This window comes from Mustelus asterias, chromosome 14 (genome assembly GCF_964213995.1).
Source record: "Mustelus asterias chromosome 14, sMusAst1.hap1.1, whole genome shotgun sequence".
Classification (NCBI taxonomy): domain Eukaryota; kingdom Metazoa; phylum Chordata; class Chondrichthyes; order Carcharhiniformes; family Triakidae; genus Mustelus; species Mustelus asterias.
In genome coordinates this window covers 103,079,854-103,088,800 of record NC_135814.1, presented here as the reverse complement: position 1 = coordinate 103,088,800, position 8,947 = coordinate 103,079,854, and positions in this window count along the sequence as shown.

Below are 8,947 nucleotides of genomic sequence, written 5' to 3'. Positions count from 1 at the left end.
CACGTTCCTTCACCCTTTCTCCCCCACAGAAATATCTGCGCTCACTAACTCCAGACCCAATTATTAGAATTGTACAACTGCACATTCAGAATGGTTCCTGCACCAACAGACGGATCCAGCAGTGGGGGGGGGGGGGGGGAGGGGGAGCACTCCAGTTGTCAACTCTGGTCAGGGGGAAGGAGGGGAGAGTGTGGGGTGGGGGGGGGGGAACAGGGGGAAGGAGGAGAGGGACATATTTATTTATTATTAGTCACAAGTAAGGCTTACATTAACACTGCAATGAAGTTACTGTGAAACTCCCCTAATCGCCACACTCCGGCGCCTGTTTGGGTACACTGAGGGAGAATTTAGCACGGCCGATGCACCCTAACCCGCACGTCTTTCGGACCGTGAGAGGAAACCGGAGCACCCGGAGGAAACCCACGCAGACATGGGGAGAATGTGCAGACTCCGCACAGACAGTGACCCGAGGCTGGGAATCGAACCCGGGTCCCTGGCGCTGTGAGGCAGCAGTGCTAACCACTGTGCCACCGTGCCGCCCAATTTTCCTGCTGATTTTGTCACGAGTGCCTTCCATTAACTGCCCCGCCCCACACCCCCACCATTGGTTCCGCCAACATGTCCATGGCCAATCAGAAAGCAAGCAGGGTCTTCATTACCCAATTGGATGATTTCTGGTTGTTGGTGAAGCATCCCTAGTTGCCCGAGGACAGTTGAGAGCCAACCACATTGCTGTGGCTCTGGAGTCACATGTAGGCCAGACCGGGTAAGGACGGCAGATTTCCTTCCCTAAAGGGAGCCAGATGTGTTTTTCTGACAATCGACAATGGTTTCATGGTCATCAGTAGATTCTTAATTCCAGATATTTTTTAATTGAATTCAAATTCCACCATCTGCCGTGGTGGGATTCGAACCCGGGTCCCCAGAACAGCAATGGGGTTGACTCTCAACTGCTCTCTGAAATGGCCGAGCGAGACACTCAGTTCAAGGGGCAATAAGGAATGGGCCTTAAATGCTGGCCCAGCCAGCGAGGCCCATGTCCCATGAATGAATAAACCAAAAACTAAACCCTACAAAGAAATTGGGAGTCATTCCGAGACCATAGCAGATGTGGTTGAGGCTCTCACTGCAGTGGGTCATCTCTGTAGCTGCTGTACTCTGAGTGTGGCTGAGTTTTAAAAATCCTCGGGGCTTTCCAGGATTTTGTACCTGGAATATTTTTATTTTTTTTATTTATTTGTGGGACATGGGCGTCGCTGGCTGGCCCAGCATTTATTGCCCATCCTTACTTGCCTTTGGAGGACAGTTGAGAGTCAACCACATTGCTGTGGCTCTGGAGTCACATGTAGGCCAGACCGGGTAAGGACGGCAGATTTCCTTCCCTAAAGGGAACCAGATGGGTTTCTCCGACAATGGGTCATCAGTAGATTCTTAATTCCAGATATTTTTATTGAATTCAAATTCCACCATCTGCCGTGGCGGGATTCGAACCCAGCTCCCCAGAACATTAGCTGAGTTTCTGGATTAATAGTCTAGCGATAATACCACTAGGCCATCACCTCCCCATAAGCTTACATCGGGACCGGTGACCTTAGGACTTGTCCCCGGTTGCCCGTGGATGGGGTTCACCAGCCCCTTGGCAATGACCCTATGGGTTCCAAAGTGATAGCTGGGGGAGGGCTACTGGTGAGTGAGGAGGCTGGGAACAGCAATGTTCCGCGGAAGGCGGCAGAATGTTCCGAAGCTCAAAATGGGGTGATAGAACCTTTGAGTCAAAAACAGAAAAAATGCTGGAAAAACTCCGGTGGTCTGGCAGCATCTGAGGAAAGAGAAACAAGAGCTAAAGTTTCCAGTCTGTACGACTCTTCCTCAGAGCTGAGAGAGGGAGGAATGTGATGGATGTTAGATGTAGAGGAAGGGGCTGGAGCAGAGGGGCAGGGAGAGAGGTGATCCTATAGAGGTCCATAAAATAATGAGGACTTGATGGATTGAGTATAAGGAGAGGCTGGATAGACTGGGACTTTTTTCTCTGGAGCGTAGGAGGCTTAGGGTTGATCATATAAAGGTCTATAAAATAATGAGGGGCATAGATCCGCTAGATAGTCAACATCTTTTCCCAAAGGTAGGGGAGTCTAAAACTAGAGGGCATAGGTTTAAGGTGAGAGGGGAGAGATACAAAAAGGTCCAGAGGGGCAATTTTTTCACACACAGGGTGGTGAGTGTCTGGAACAAGCTGTCAGAGGTAGTAGTAGAGGCGGGTACAATTTGGTCTTTTAAAAAACATTTAGACAGTTACATGGGTAAGATGGGTATAGAGGGATATGGGCCAAATGCGGGCAATTGGGACTAGCTTAGTGGTTAAAGATAAGGGCGGCATGGACAAGTTGGGCCGAAAGGCCTGTTTCCATGCTGTAAACCTCTATGACTCTATGAGGGAATTGGGAGAGAATGCAGCAAAGATGTGTGGGGTGGCGATGTCATGATCATACTGTGGAATTTTCCCATCACACCCGCCACGGGAATTGTAGCGGACGGGACACAGACCATGCAACATTCCGTTGACCTTGAGCGGGATTTTCCAGTTTTGGGATGAGTGTGGCCAGAAAATCCTACCCATAGAGTCATAGAGGTCTGCAGTACAGGGAAAGGCCCTTTGGCCCATCGCATCTGTGCCAGTCAAAGACAAACCACCCAACTATTCCAATCCCATTTTCCAGCAGTTGATCCAGAACCTTGTCTGCTCTGTTGTTTCAAGTGCTCATCTTAACACTTCTTAATAGTTGTGAGAGTTCCTGCCTCTACTACCCTTTAAGGCAGCAAGTTCCAGACTCCCACCACCAGAGGCAGTAGAGGCATAAAGGGAGATCTCAGAATGGGAAAGACAAAGAACAAGTGACAGCTGGCCCAGCGGGGGTGGGGAAAGGGGTTTTACACTGGGACAAAAATGTTTACGATTCGGATCTTTGAGGCGGGGCAGTAGGTCAGAAACATCTGCTTGAATTTACAAAGGCTGAGGTTAGGCCTGTCCAGTTGAGGGAGACTTGGGAAGGAGCAGTGGAATTTATAATGGAGAGAGAGAGAATGATCTGGAAATTGGGTCAGGAGTCACTTATAACTTAATTGGGGAGCAAGGAAAGTCCCAAAGCAGGGAAAGAGGCAGTGAGGGAGATGCCAGAGCCAGCCGCAGAGACAAGTGAAGGCAAAATGGCCAGAGACAAGCTAGAGAGAGAGGGAGAAACTGAGCAAGAAAGGAGCAAGGCTTCAGCGGCAGAAATAAAAGAGGACCACGAGGGGAAAGGGGGAAGAGAAATGTTTGGTGGGCAGTTTGATGGTGGATTTAAGCAGAGAATTCCACAAACAGGAAAGGCGGATACTGAGGGTGACGCAACAGCCGGTCAAAGAGCCACAGCAGCAGCTGAACATTTAAGAGGCATCTTGACAGATATATGGATAGGTGGGGAATAGAGGGATACAGGCCGCGTAGTGACAGAAGGTCTTTCGTTTCGAAGAGCGTCATGTGTCAGCACAGGCTTGGTGGGCCGAAGGGCCTGTTCTTGTGCTATACTGTGCTTTGCTCTTACAGAGGGGCGGCACGGTGGCACAGTGGTTGGCACTGCTGACTCACAGCGCCAGGGACCCGGGTTCGATTCCCGGCTTGGGTCACTGTCTGTGTGGAGTTTGCACATTCTCCCCGTGTCTGCGTGGGTTTCCTCCGGGTGCTCCGGTTTCCTCCCACACTCCAAAGGTGTGCGGGTTAGGTTGATTGGCCATGATAAATTGCCCCTTAGTGTCATGGGGGCGATCTAGGATAAATGCATGGGGTTATGGGGATAGGGCCTGGGTGGGATTGTAGTTGGTCGATGGACCAAATGGCCTGCTTCTGCACAGTAGGGATTAGCCTGAGGTTGTGCCCTCTGGTTCTAGTTTTTCCTACTAGTGGAAACATCCTCTCCATGTCCACCCTATCCAGGCCTCGCAGTATCCTGTAAGTTTCAATAAGATCCCCCCTCATCCTTCGTAACTCCAATGAGTGCAGACCCAGAGTCCTCAACCGTTCCTCATACGACAAGCTCTTCATTCCAGAGATCATTCTTGTGAACCTCCTCTGGGCCCTTTCCAAGGCCAGCACATCCTTCCTTAGATACGGGGCCCAAAACTGCTCACAATACTTCAAATGGGGTCTGACCAGAGCCTTACACAGCCTCAGAAGTCCATCCCTGCTCTTCTAGCCCTCTCGATATGAATGCTAACATTGCATTTGCCTTCCTAACTGCTGACTGAACCTGCACATTAATCTTAAGAGAATCTTGAACAAGGACTCCCAAGCCCCTTTGTGTTTTTGATCCTAAGCATTTCCCCATTTAGAAAATAGTCTATACCTCCATTCCTCCTTCCAAAGTGCATAACCTCACACTTTTCCACATTGTATTCCATCTGCCACTTCTTTGCCCACTCTCCTAACCTGTCCAAGTCCCTCTGCAGCCCCCCTGCTTCCTCAATACTACCTGTCCCTCTACATATCTTTGCATCATCTGCAAACTTAGCAACAGTGCCTTCAGTTCCTTCCTCCAAATCGTTAATGTATATTGTGAAAAGTTGTGGTCCCAGCACCGACCCCTGAGGCACACCACTAATCACCGGCTGCCATCCTGAAAAAGACCCCTTTATCCCCACTCTCTGCCTTCTGCCAGTCAGCCAATCCTCTATCCATGCCAGGATCTTACCCTTAACACCATGGGCACTTAACTTATTTAACAGTCTCCTATGCGGCACCTTGTCAAAGGCCTTCTGGAAATCTAAATAAATCACGTCCACTGGTTCTCCTTTATCTAACTTCCTTGTTACCTCCTCAAAGAACTGAGGGGCCGCAATGGGGTGGACGGGAAAGACTAATTTCGGTTCGCCGAGGGGGGGGGGGGGGGGGCTAGGGGGAGGCTACATTGATTTGAAGTAAGTGGTGGTATAATTAAAGGAAAGTTGTGGAGAATTTATTTTAGCACAGAGGGTGCTGAGAATGTGGAACTCGCTTTCTGAAAGAGTTGTGATTCTGTGCTTTTTAGAAATGTTTTTATCGTGTTTCTTTTGAGGGATTTGTTGAAAATTCAGCTGAGTCTACATGGTGCTGATTTCCCTGCCACTGACATCAGACTCGCTGGTCTGTTGTTCCCAGGCTAATCTGTACAACTTTCCTTAAACTTGGGAACTTTTGCATTTCAGTCAAATCATCTTATTTTCCTGCCGTCTTGCTCAGGGTCACTTTAGTGTGAACACGAGAAAAAAATATTTCCCTGAATTAGTCAAAACGCCCAGACCCGAACATACCACTCACCAACCACAGGAAATGGCTGGACTGAGTAAGCTCGGTTGATGATCAGTAATCAGAAACTGACCCAGTGACAGCAAGTTCAGTAACCATGGCAACCCGGTTTAAAGAGATTGGTCAAAGAACCAGCGACACCATATGACCATAAGACATGGGAACAGAATTAGGCCACTCGGCCCATCGAGTCTGCTCCGCCATTCAATCATGGCTGATATTTTTCTCATCCCCATTCTCCTGTCTTTTGCCCATAACCCCTGATCCCCTTATTAATCAAGAACCTATCTATCTCTGTCTTAAAGACACTCAATGACCTGGCCTCCACAGCCTTCTGTGGCAAAGAGTTCCACAGATTCACCACTCTCTGGCTGAAGAAATTCCTCCTCATCTCAGTTTTAAAGAATTGTCCCTTTAGCCTGAGGTTGTGCCCTCTGGTTCTAGTTTTTCCTGCTAGTGGAAACATCCTCTCCATGTCCACTCTATCCAGGCCTCACAGTATCCTGTAAGTTTCAATAAGATCCCCCCTCATCCTTCTAAACTCCGAGTACAGACCCAGAGTCCTCAACCGTTCCTCATACGACAAGCTCTTCTTTCCAGGGATCATTCTTGTGAACCTCCTCTGGACCCTTTCCAAGGCCTTAGATACGGGGCCCAAAACTGCTCACAATACTCCAAATGGGGTCTGACCAGAGCCTTATACAGCCTCAGAAGTACATCCCTGCTCTTGTATTCTAGCCCTCTCGACATGAATGCTAACATTGCATTTGCCTTCCTAACTGCCGACTGAACCTGCACGTTAACCTTAAGAGAATCTTGAACAATGACTCTCAAGTCCCTTTGTGTTTCTGATTTCCTAAGCATTTTCCCATTTAGAAAAGTCTATGCCTCCATTCCTCCTTCCAAAGTGCAGAACCTCACACTTTTCCACATTGTATTCCATCTGCCACTCCTTTGCCCACTCTCCTAACCTGTCCAAGTCCTTCTGCAGCCCCCCTGCTTCCTCAATACTACCTGTCCCTCTACATATCTTTGTATCATCTGCAAACTTAGCAACAGTGCCTTCAGTTCCTTCCTCCAAATCGTTAATGTATATTGTGAAAAGTTGTGGTCCCAGCACCGACCCCTGAGGCACACCACTAGTCACCGGCTGCCATCCTGAAAAAGACCCCTTTATCCCCACCCTAAGTTTCAATAAGGTCCCCCCCCCCATCCTTCTAAACTCCGAGTACAGACCCAGAATCCTCAACCGTTCCTCATCGTCAAGCTCTTCATTCCAGGGATCATTCTTGTGAACCTCCTCTGGATCCTTTCCAAGGCCAGCACATCCTTCCTTAGATATGGGGATCAAAACTGCTCACAATATTCCAAATGGGGTCTGATCACGAGGAAAGATAGCGCGTTGTTGTGATCCAGATGCCACTCCTGAAAGGGCAGTGGAAGCAGAATCAATTGGAACTTCCATAAAGGAACTGGACAACTACTCAAGGGGTAAAGAGCAGGTGGGTGGGATTAATTGGATTAGTCCAGCAAGAAGCTGGCACAAGTACAATGGGCCAAATGGCCAGCTCCATTGCTGTAAGATTCTCTGATTCCCTGTCAACCTGTCTCTCTCATACATCCATTATCACACTTGCCAAATGTCTGTAAAATCTGAGAAAGAACTAGCACTGCAGTAAACCTCTCGTCACAACAGGTCAACACACTATCTCCCTGGCTCTACACTCAACCCTGGAACACCTGGATAACAAGGACACTTGTCAGACTCCTATTTATTGACTACAGGATGATTTCTATGGTGCATTGGTAAAAGTTGGTGAGAGTTGTAGCGGACATGCCAAATTTCCTTCGAAATGATTCCAACAAAACTCATCTCCAAACTCCGTGACCGAGGGCTCCTCCCTTTGCGACTGGATCCTAGACTTCCTAACCCACAGACCGTAATGGTAAGGATAGGTATCAACACCACCTATTCCCGTAACACCACGTATTTACCCTGCTAATCCCTCTGACATTAGGGTCAATTTAGCATGGCCAATCAACCTAACCTGCACATCTCTACACTGGTGCCCCACAATGCTATGTCCTCAACCCCCTACTATACTCCTTACGATGGTGTAGCTAAACTCCACTTTCAAGTTTGCTGACGACACCACCATAGTGGGTCGGATCTCAAACAACGATGAGACGGAGTACAGGAATGAGATAGAGAATCTGGTGAACTGGTGCGGTGACAATAATCTCTCCCTCAATGTCAACAGAATGAAGGAGATTGTCATCGACTTCAGGAAGTGTAAAGGAGAACATGCCCCTGTCTACATCAATGGGGATGAAGTGGAAATGATTGAGAGCTTCAAGTTTTTAGGTGTCCAGATCACCAACAACCTGTCCTGGTCCCCCCATGCCGACACTATAGTTAAGAAAGCCCACCAACGCCTCTACTTTCTCAGAAGACTAAGAAAATTTGGCACGTCAGCTACAACTCTCACCAACTTATACAGATGCATCATAAAAAGCATTCTTTCTGATGTATCACAGCTTGGTCTGGGGCTCCTGCTCTGCCCAAGACCACAAGAAACTACAAAGGGTTGTGAACGAAGCCCAGTCCATCACTCAAACCAGCCTCCCATCCATTGACTCTGTCTACGTTTCCCGCTGCCTCGGAAAAGCAGCCAGCGTAATAAGGACCCCACGCACCCCGGACATTCTCTCTTCCATCAGAAAAAAGATGCAAAAGTCTGAGGTCACGTACCAACTGACTCAAGAACAGCTTCTTCCCTGCTGCCATCAGACTTTTGAATGGACCTACCAAAAAATTAAGCTGATCTTTCTCTACACCCTAGCTATGACTGTAACACTACATTCTGCACTCTCTCCTTTCCTTCTCTCCTATGTACTCTATGAATGGTATGCTTTGTATAGTGCGCAAGAAACAATACTTTTCACTGTATACTAATACATGTGACAATAATAAATCAAATCAAATCAAATCATTCACACTTGCCAGATCTTGACAACTTGGCTCCTCCTCCAAGTGAGTTGGGGCTTGTGTCTGTGACGCCATGTAAGAACTTGGGGTCTCACACCAAACCCCGGGTCTCTCACACACTGAATCCCGGGGTCTCACACACACAAAACCCCGGGTCTCTCACACACTGAATCCTGGGGTCTCACACACACTGAATCCTGGTGTCTTACACACACTGAATCCTGGGGTCTCTCACACACAAAACCCTGGTGTCTCACACACACTGAATCCTGGGGTCTCTCACACACAAAACCCTGGTGTCTCACACACACTGAATCCTGGGGTCTCTCACACACAAAACCCTGGTGTCTCACACACATTAAATCCTGGGGTCTTGCACATACAAAATCCCAGGGTCTCATCCATACAAAACCATCCATATCTTACCCCATCTTTGGGCCAAATTCTGCATCCTTCCCTCATTTCTCAGCCCTCATTCAATCTGCCCTGGCCAATCCTCACTCACCCAATCCTCACTCACCCAATCCATTGTATCCTGCAACAAATCCTGACCCCAGCCACTCCACAAGGTCACTCCTCATCACCCAGCATCGGCTGGTTGGGCAACGCTCTCCCTCTCAGTAAATTCAGTACCAAGATCA